Below are 10400 nucleotides of genomic sequence, written 5' to 3'. Positions count from 1 at the left end.
ATAATAACAGAAATAACCAACTTTTTCACTTAATATCACAAATACCCAATTTTAACTGTTTAACTGCATGTGTATAGTCAAAGTGACACATATGTTTTGATTGCATACATGGTACCACATCAGCACCCAAAATAGTCTAACAACATGTCACCTGCCACATCATCGAGAAGCCACTTCATCCTCCATGTAGAATACCACGTCATCAAATAAAATTTTAGAAAATATAATATTTTAGATAAAATTTTGATTTTTTAAAAAAACTATAAGTTTTGAAATTAATTTAAATAAAAGAATATTTTTAAAAATTAAAATTTGAAAATATTTATAAACATTTTATTAAATATATTAAATATAAAAATATAAAAAATATAAAAAAATAAAACATATTTTAAAATTTTTTAAATTATTATTTTATTTTAAATTTATTTAAAAATTACTAAAATATTTTTAAAATATTTTAAATATTATTAAGAGTTAAATAAGATTTTTAAAATATAAATTAATTGTTAAATATTTGGTAATAAAATGTGTACTGATAAATTATTTTTTAAAACACTAAAATAATTTTTTGAAATAAAAATTTCAATTAAAATTTTTTAATCATTTATAAAAGGAGTTAAATTGGTAAGAATAAAAAATTTAATTAATTAATATAAAATTTATAATTTTTATTATAAAAAAGTAGGTAGAAAATTTGTACCTACAAATAAGAATTTTAAAACTAAATATTGTAAATAACATCTTAAAGTAAAATAATTGCATTAAGGTATTAAGGTATTAAATAAAATAACATATTAATTATATTAAAAAAATATTTTTAAAATAATTAATAATCGTATGATATTTTTTATTATATTATAATTTTTTAATTAATAATCGTATAATATTTTTTATTTTTTAATTACAAAATAACCTAAATGGATTTTGAAAGAAATTGGTAGTTTTATATGCATATATATATATATATATATATATATATATATATATATATATATATATATATATATATATATTCTTACTAACTTTGGCTCTTGCATGAAAAATATCTATTGTTTAAAGAAAAGATTTGAGACTTTCAAACAAAGACTTTACAAAAATGAACTACTTAATTGATGACTTTCACAAAATAAAACTCTCTTCTTCATAAAATTTTTTATGTCTTGTTTCTTCTTCTTCTTTGGTTTTTCATAAAGCTGAAAAATGGTAAGATAATGATAGAGAGATAAGGAGAAAGAAAGAGAATAATGAGTGGGAAATTAACAAAGAAGGAAAAAGTGGAAGGGAAGGGGGAAGAAGAGGTTGAATGGTTGTTTCAAAACATAAATATGTTTCTCTCATTACCAATAAAATTGATCCCCCACAGCTAAGCCGACAAGTTCTCATAGAAAAAAAATCATTCAATGAAGACAAAGTGATCCCCCACAAATAGTTAAAGATCCAACACACAACATCCTAGAAAATGACAATCTCCAACAAAGAAACTAAAACCCTAGACGAGCACAACAAATCAAGACGATAGAGTTCAGATGAAAAGAACCAATAAATCCAAAAGGTCACTTTTGGAGTAAGAAATGAGATTCCAACAGTTCCTAAACAAGAAGAATAAAAGGAAAATTTAGACAAAAGGGAGAGTGTCTTACCGAAGTATTGATGGGATCTTTGCTTCAAACAATACGATTCGAAAAAATGGAGGGCTCTGAACCTTTTAATTTGCCGGAAAAAGGCGAAGGAAACACGCAAAGTACTGAATCTAAGGAGCGAGAGGTGGTGAGTTAAAACATTAATAAAAAACACTTAAAATGTAAAACACAATAGAACAATAAGAGCTAAAAACATAAAAATCAATAGTAGAGGAGAGGCTGAGAGATATTACATTTGATAAATGAGTAGGAAGGAGATCCTAAAACAGCATCAGCATGAGACGTTCATCCAATCAAAGATATAGAAGATAAAAGTAAAAAAATCAGTGTTAGGTTGGCGATGAAAAAAAAACCAGAAGATTAAGAATAAAACGACTTACCCCTTTCTGTCATTTCTATCGACGCGGTAGAATTTGGAGCAAGAAATCGAAGAGGAAGAAGATTAGACAAAAAGAAATTGAAGAGGAAAAAAATTGGAGACTGAGACTGAGAGTAAGCAATTGGAGACTGGGATTGAGAGTAAGTGTTATGGTCCTGGGTGGTTAAGTACCTATGTCTTCCTCTCCTAACAAGCCGGTCTTTTGGGTAGTATTGGCTAGGTGCTTAACATTTGGTATTAGAGCAGGCGCTACGTCCCAACTTTGAATCCCTGCGATTAAGCGCAGGTGGACCTCACGCCCCCGGCGTGATGCCGATAGGGAGTATGGGATCCCTCCACCGGCGAGCGTTGTTGTGTTATTATCACCGTGGTCGTTGGCTCGGGAGGGCGGGGTGTACTGTTATGGTCCTGGGTGGTTAAGTACTTATGTTTTCTGCTCCTAATAGGCCGGTCTTTTGGGTAGTATTAGCTAGGTGCTTGACATTTGGTATCAGAGCAGGCGCAACGTCCCGACTTTGAATCCCCGCGATTAACGGCGCAGGTGGACCTCACGCCCCTGGCGTGATGTCGACAGGGAGTATGGGATCCCTCCACCGGCGAGCGTTGTTGTGTTATTGTCACCATGGTTGTCGGCTCAGGAGGGCGGGGTGTACTGTTATGGTCTTGGGTGGTTAAGTACCTATGTTTCCCGCTCTTAACCGGCCGGTCTTTTGGGGAGTATTGGCTAGGTGCTTAACAGTAAGGAATCGAATAGGGAGAATGAGGAATAAGAAGACAAAATCTCCCTATTTTCTCTAAATCACCGCCTGACGAGCACCATTTCTTTACCCTCCATGATTCCCGAGAGAACGAAAGACGAAGAGGCGAGCTTGAAGAGTCGACCTCCCACTCCCATTATCGCTTCCTAACTCCCTAAGTCCTGAGCCCTCGTTATGTTAAAGAGCCGTCTCGCGAGCTTGCGAACCGAACCATGGTTCGTGGAGCTCAGTTCATTAACTTAAACGAGCCTTATTTAGATCTCAAACTTGGTTCGAGATCCAGATAAATCTAATTGAATCGAGCCAGAACTGAGCCAAGCTCGAGCCGCTTGTGAATTGCCTCAGTTCGATGCCACCCCTAGTTCTTCTGCTCAGTTCTTTTTCTTTAGACACATTTGCATGGATTATTGAGACTATTACTTATTCTTAACTATTCTTATATATAATCTCATAGATGTCTACATAGACTATTGCATTAGATTGATGTTCCTTTCAAGAGTTGCATAAGACGTACTTTTAAGGATTGATGTAGCCTCTTGAGTATTAAAATGCAAGAGGCCATCTTAAGTGCTTGGTGTTTATTATTAAGATGCTTAGGGTTTAAATGAGCTGAAATTTAGAAGCATACAATGTTCTCTTACAAATATTAGGAGATAAATTCCACTTTTAAGTTTTTAGATATGTCAATTACAAATGGATCTTGGGTGTTGAATGAAACCAAGAGAAAGCTTGGAAGATTGAAGATAAGTGCTCTTAGTATTCATTGTGGAGAGGCCAAATGTGCTTTAACATTAATTTTTAAAAAAAAATTTAAGAAAACTAAGAGTTCTGTGTCTAACAAAGTTCATGATGGCATAAGTAGATTACAAATCATTTGTACTTTTTTCCTCTAGTTCAAGTTGTGATTAAACTAATATAATGCATTTGGGATGTTTCATTTTTTCTTTCTTCCTTTCTTAAGGGGCTTCTTGTATGTTTTTGTTCTTTCCACTTTAAGTTTTTTGAGATGTCAACTGATGGATCTTCGTGTTGAATGAAATCAAGAGAATGCTTGAAAGCTTGAAGATATGTGTTCTTTGTACTTATTGTGGAAAGGCCAAATATGCTTTATTATTGAGTGTTTAAAATGTTTAAGAAAACTAACAATTTTGTATCTAACAAAGGTCGTGGTGGCACAAGAAGATTACAAATTATTTGTACATTTTCCCTCCAAGTTGTTATTAAACTAATATTTTTCATTTGGGATGCTTCATTTTTTCTTTCTTCCTTTCTTAAGGGGCTTGTTGTAAGTTTTTGTCCCTTCCACTTTTGAGCTTTTTGAGATTTCACTTACAAATGGATTTTGGGTGTTGGATGACACCAAGAGAAGGCTTGGAAGATTGAAGATAAGTGCTTTTAGTATTCGTTGTGGAGAGGCCAAATGTGTGTTATCATTGAATTTTTAAAAGGTTTAAGAAAACTAAGAGTTATGTGTCTAACAAAGTTCATTGTGATAGAAGAAGATTACAAACTATTTGTACATTTTCCCTCAAGTTCAAGTTGTGATTAAACTAATATTATGCATTTGGGATACTTCATCTTTCTTCCTTCCTTTTTTATGTTTTTGTTCCATATGTAGTGATGTTGGTGGTTGTTCTTCTATTTTATAAAGTTAGTTTTTAATTGAAATGAGTTTTCATTCTCCTTCATTTGTAAGGTCTCATAAGGATAAACCTAGAGTAGGGAATGCATGAATAGGTTTATCAAATTTTATAACCAATTTATATCTTAATTGCACAGGTAGTAATTAAAATATAATATGATTATTAACCACAATACTAAGGATTTTTATATAAATTGGCTCACAATTAATATTTCAGATTGCTAAGCAACTCCCAAGGAGCCCTTATCCTGGAATTGTTAGCCAAAAAACATCTACAATATAGAGCCTCAAGACACTCAATTTACAACACCAGCCCAAACACCTTGGGACTTATGGTCGGTAGCTCCTAGTAGGGGTAGCATCAAACTGAGCCGAGCCCGAACCTGCCTATGTTCGAGTCGAGCTTGATTTAAATATTTTGAACTCAAGCTCGAGCTGAGCCCAGGCTCAAGCCTATAATTGTTATGGAGCTCGAGCCCAATAATTTTAACCGAGTTCGAGCCAAGCTCGAGCTTCAACATTCATTTAATTTTTTTCAAAAAATACATTTCAAATAAATTGTATATAAAAGTATGCATACATTTTACATAAAATTAGGCATGACCTCTACATAAAATTGGGCATGACCTCTACTTAAAATTGGGCATAAGGGTGACATCGAATCCAGCTGAGTCCAAACCTTCCTATGATCGAGTCGAGCTTGATTTAAATATTTCAAAATCGAGCTCAAGCCGACCCTAACCTCAAGCCTAAAATTGTAATCGAGCCCGAGCCTAATAATTTTAACCAAGTTTAAGCTTAACCTACATTTAATACTCTAGATAAAATATATGTTAAATAAATTATATATAAAATTAAGCATACATCTTAAAAAAAGAATGATAGAAGAGGTTCAAGATCGAATCTCAATAATGGATTAGAACGCACCAATATTAAACTTTTTTACCCCAAATGTTGTCTAGCTTATTTTTGAATTTTTGAATCTGACCATAAATTTACTATGACCTCCTTAGTGCCCCTGGTTGAAAATTTATATTCTAGGAAAAACTAGAAATGTTTTTCCTTTGATACATATTTCCAAAAAGTCCTTTAAATAAAATCCTATTACTATTAGTGACTTACTAGAAAATTACAAGAAATATTTTAAAATTATCTTAGGAAAGTTAAATGGACCTCTTATAGCCTCTTCTAGGAAAATTAATAATCAATCTAATATATTACTGTAATTATTGATAAATTTTTAATCAAATAAAAATTCAAACACAAAATTGCTATGAAAATTGCCACTTGCTAAAAGTATTACATCATCAATTGTCAAATACTTATTAAAAAATTTTCTATACGGTTTTCTAGCCCATCTTGGCAGGAAAATCTTACTTAGAAAATTAAAAGATTTTTTAATAAGAATTTTCAATTAGAAAAATGTTTCCAAAAAACATGAGGCTCTAATAGTCCCTAGAAACGCATTTCTACAAGAACTGTCTTCTCAATATTTTTTGAAAAAACCACCAATAGTCCCTAGAAATGTATTTCTACTAAAATGTTGTCGGGGAGGGGGATGATGGCGGTGACGGAAACAGAGGCGAAGGCAGACTAGGGGAGGAAGAAATCGAATGAAGAAAATGGAACCAAGCGGTGAAGGCGGCCGACGATCAGCTGTTGACGGCGATAGCAGCAGACAGAGGGACTCAGCGGTGACGAGGGAAGGAAGCTCTCCCCCCCCCCCCTTGCTCCCGCTCCTGAATCCTCGACTCTCGAGCCTATAAACTAGCCGACTCGGGAACTTTCAAACCGAACCATGGTTCAGTCGAGCTCGGCTCATTGACACAAATGATCTTTATCTGGATCTCGAATCAAACCGAGCCGAGCTCGAGCCGCTCGCGAACCGGCTCGATTCGATGCCACCTCTAGCTCCTAGGTACTAGCAACTTGGACCAAAATAAGGGATTTAACAACATTTAATTGAAGTTGGAGGTTTTGCAAGGGCACTTGGTCTCAATATATCAATATACCTCTTGTAAGGAAGATATAAAAATAAAGTACTAGTTGATTACTCTACTCCTATGGTTAATCTACCAGCAATATAAGTATTGAAAATCAATGCTCTTGAATGCTTTAGAGAGGTTGGCATAAACGTTAAGATCAATAATGAGTTCACCTTCCACAAATTAATAAAAAAGTATCGATACAGATTTAAAACTCAGTGCACATAAATACTTAGCTCTCAATGGTAAACGTCACTAAAAACACCCTTTTTTTTACTTTTGTTACCACTAGCACTGTGAAAAATCACTTGGGAGCAAACTATAAAATTCCATCGTTTCGGTGGCGTCATGGAAAACTCCTTTTTAATTACAGAGAGCAGTTTACTTACCAATGCCTTCCGGTTGTGTCTTATCTTCTCCACTCAATTCTTCCCTTAATCCAGTTCGGCTTCGGAAAATCTGCCTGCTTTTAAGTTTTAATATGATTGCTTCATTCCTACTGTTCCAATTCCCAGCTGGAGCAAATTACTGAGAAACCATGGCCTGGTAGGTGTCTAATTTCTCTGCTCAAAGTCAGCAATTCACGCTAGTGCGTTAGTTATATTCGGTTGAAGACTCAACTAATCTATCTTCTTCTTCACCCCGCGAAAGCCTCCGAAAATGTTGTTTAATTGATAAATCTACTGTAACTGACTGGTTCGTGCTCTTTTAACTGCTTCCGTGATGACTTCTGGATTCTTATTTCAAACATTTAAATACTGATGAAAGCTTCGAGAAACAAATACGGTAGATTACGCTGGTTGACATTCTGGAAGTTAAGACAAGCAAAGGCGGGGATCGCTTTCAGGCTCCGTAAAACATTTCAGACTTGCACTCCTTAATTCAAGGACGAGTTCGTAAGAGAATGTCAATTTTCCTGGTGCTGTTTCCATCCTTTCCATCGTCAATGGATCACGGAGGCCTCTCCATCGGCTGCAAACAAAGTCATAAAGACGAGGCGTGAATTCGTATTTCATGGGCATAGCCTTGCCAACTCGCTCCAAACATGGGCGTCTGCTCCCGTTGCCAACTAGCTCCAAACATGAGCTACTGCTTCCATGGCTGCTAGCCATTATCTGGCAAGTTTTGTTCTGTTGTTGCTCAAATTGATCATGTTTCCTTCTTTCATCAGAGTTCGAGATCTCGCTCTTCCATCTTTCAAATTTCAACCCTCAAAATCAGAGATTGGATAACTTAGATACCAAGTGATTCATTTGATATCTACTTATAAATTGCAAATTAACATCTATGTAACTCCCCCAGAAACATCTTTTCTTTCTCTACAAAGTTTTCAGAACTGTAGATCGAGAAAAGGAATCCATGATCGAACCAGCAATTTATGCTGCAAATTAAACCATGCTCCAGTGATCGATGGCGTGCGATCTTACGGTATTTACGGACGGTGATTTCTTTTTACGTTATGAGTTCGCATCACCGGCGTCATCGTCGGAGAGTGGGCAGCCATGAGCCGGGATTTGCGGCTGCATCGGTGTAGATACCGATACGTCCTTTGGGATTCCAGTAAATGTAGCAGCGACCACAGAAATTCTTGGTTGAAATGGGTGGCGAAATGGGAAAACAGTTCCTTTCAACTCAATCTCCGGGGTCGATTAAGTAAGACTTGCAGAGACGCTTCCGCCGTCTGGGCTACTTATGTTTGAAGTTTGTGACGATAACAGCGGGAAAAAAGATAAAGAAACCAAGTTTATTTCCATTAACATCGATCTCGGCGCTTATTGATGAGATTTTTTCTCGTCTTAATCCAAGCTCTAGCACTATAAATACTCGTTAAACGGTCATAACCTCTTCACCGCTCGCTTATTCACCCATTACTCCCACTCTCCCTACTGCAACTGTCTGTTTGCTGAAATGGCTAACTCATCCCACTCCCCGTTGTCACTTCTCTTCGTTTTCTTCTTCTTCTTCGCTTCGGCGAAGGCTGTTTACAACGTGGTCGATTATGGAGCGAGTCCCGGCAGAGGGTCGGACTCGTCCAAGGCATTCCTCCAAGCATGGAATGCCGCCTGCGCTTCGCAGGGGACCGCGGCCATTTACGTCCCAAAAGGGAGGTTCTTGTTGAGCCAGACCAACTTCGAGGGCCCATGTAAGAACGACCGGATTGATATCCGGATCGACGGGACTCTAATGGCGCCCAACTATCAGTCCCTGTCTTCAAATGACCGCTGGCTTACTTTCGATGGCGTGAGGGGAGTCTCAATCTATGGTGGGATCCTCGATGGGCAGGGCAAGGCTTTGTGGGACTGCAAGCACGGCGGTGGCTCTTGCCCCGGCGGCACAGCAGTGAGTCGCCACACTTAATACCAAACACTAAACATCTTATCTTGGAAGAAAATCAAGAAGTCATTACTTAAAAGAGTTTCGCTTTTTCACTTTGTTTGATTCTTCTACATTTTGCAGTCATTGACGTTCAGCAAAGCGGAAAATATATTAATAAGCGGCTTGACGTCGGTAAACAGCGAGCTGGGTCACATTGCGTTGGAAGGTTGCAGAAACTGTAAATTGGAGAAAGTGCAGATTGTGGCCGACGGCAACAGCCCGAACACCGACGGAATACACGTCCAACACTCGGAAGGAGTCTCCGTCTTGAGTAGTGGAATCAAGACCGGAGACGATTGCATTTCGATTGGCCCTGGCACCATGAATCTCTTCGTCCAAGACGTCACTTGTGGACCCGGCCATGGCATCAGGTAGGCCGACAATGTCCTTTCAGTACTGTAAACTTGACGACTAAAACTTTCTCCATTAAACGCTTTTATTTTGCTTTGGCAGCATTGGGAGCCTGGGAAAGGACCAGAACGAGGACGGCGTGCAAAACGTCACAGTAAGGAGTGTGGTATTTACAGGGACAGAAAACGGATTGAGAATCAAGTCGTGGGGAAGAGCCAGTAACGGGTTCGTGCAGGGAGTTATTTTCCAGGATGCGATCATGAACAATGTCGACAACCCCATCATTATTGACCAGAATTACTGCCCCGGAAGTCATGGCTGCCCTGATCAGGTAAGAATATAGAATCGCCTCAGAAGGTCCAATTAGCCCATAACAAACGTTTTGCATTACGGATTCTGAATCGGGTTGCGTAAATGATGATGACAGCATAAATCTCCTCCAATTTCGGTCGACTTTTTAAGAGTCAAACATCAAAAAGTGTCAAACCCAGTTTTACATCGTCTTCATTGGAGGGATCAATTTGATGTCAACCTAAAAATCGAAAACACTAAAAGAGATCCTCTGGTCAATTTCAGTTGCTTGAATCAGTTCTGATCTCTGCCTTTTTCTACGGTTCTACAGTCTTCTGGTGTGAAAATCAGCGGAGTCAGCTACAATGACATCCGTGGGACGTCAGGGACAGGTGGCGCTGAAACTGGACTGCAGCGGGAGCAACCCATGCACAGGGATCGGGCTGGAAAACATTAAGCTCACTTATCAGAACCGGCCGGCGGAGTCCTCCTGCAGAAACGTGCATGGAACCACTCGTGGCCTCGTCGTTCCAAGATGTTCCGAGACGTAAAACATAGAAAATTTTGTACTTAAATAGATAGAAATTGAAGAGGCCTGATTTTGCCATGTATTGCAAGGCCCTGAATCTTCCACCCCGACGTGTGGTGTCAAGCTATATAGATATTGAATAAGAAAGAAAACTCTTTCTTTCTCTTGATTAATTTCTTCTCTTCACAAAAATCTCTTACTCCATGCTCCAGCCAGTGTGGATTCTACTACTGCATGGTATCAAATATATGATCAGATTTCACACCATTACTCCGACAGACAACCATGAAGAACCTAATTAGCTGATCAGATTTCTGGATAAGCACCTTCACTTGTGTCTTGTCAGAGTAGATGATCGAGAAAGCAGATGTTGCTAGTTTACTTGGATATATGGATCATCTTTGTCAAATAGAGAAGAGGTTAGGAAGGGATTAGTTATGTCTGACAAA

The 10400-nt window shown here is 37.5% G+C and overlaps 1 pseudogene; it reads left to right on the top strand.

Annotated features, from left to right (window-relative positions):
• Positions 1–8312: 8312 nt before the first annotated feature.
• On the top strand, positions 8313–9973 carry LOC137946068 (polygalacturonase-like; annotated as a pseudogene).
• The last annotated feature ends 427 nt before the right edge of the window (positions 9974–10400 follow it).

The sequence above is a fragment of the Aristolochia californica genome, unplaced genomic scaffold, assembly GCF_029961685.1.
Source record: "Aristolochia californica isolate CCGP_79_NKW_82.1479 unplaced genomic scaffold, dmAriCali1.0.hap1 SCAF_1, whole genome shotgun sequence".
NCBI lineage: Eukaryota > Viridiplantae > Streptophyta > Magnoliopsida > Piperales > Aristolochiaceae > Aristolochia > Aristolochia californica.
This window is presented reverse-complemented; position numbering and strand designations above follow the sequence as displayed.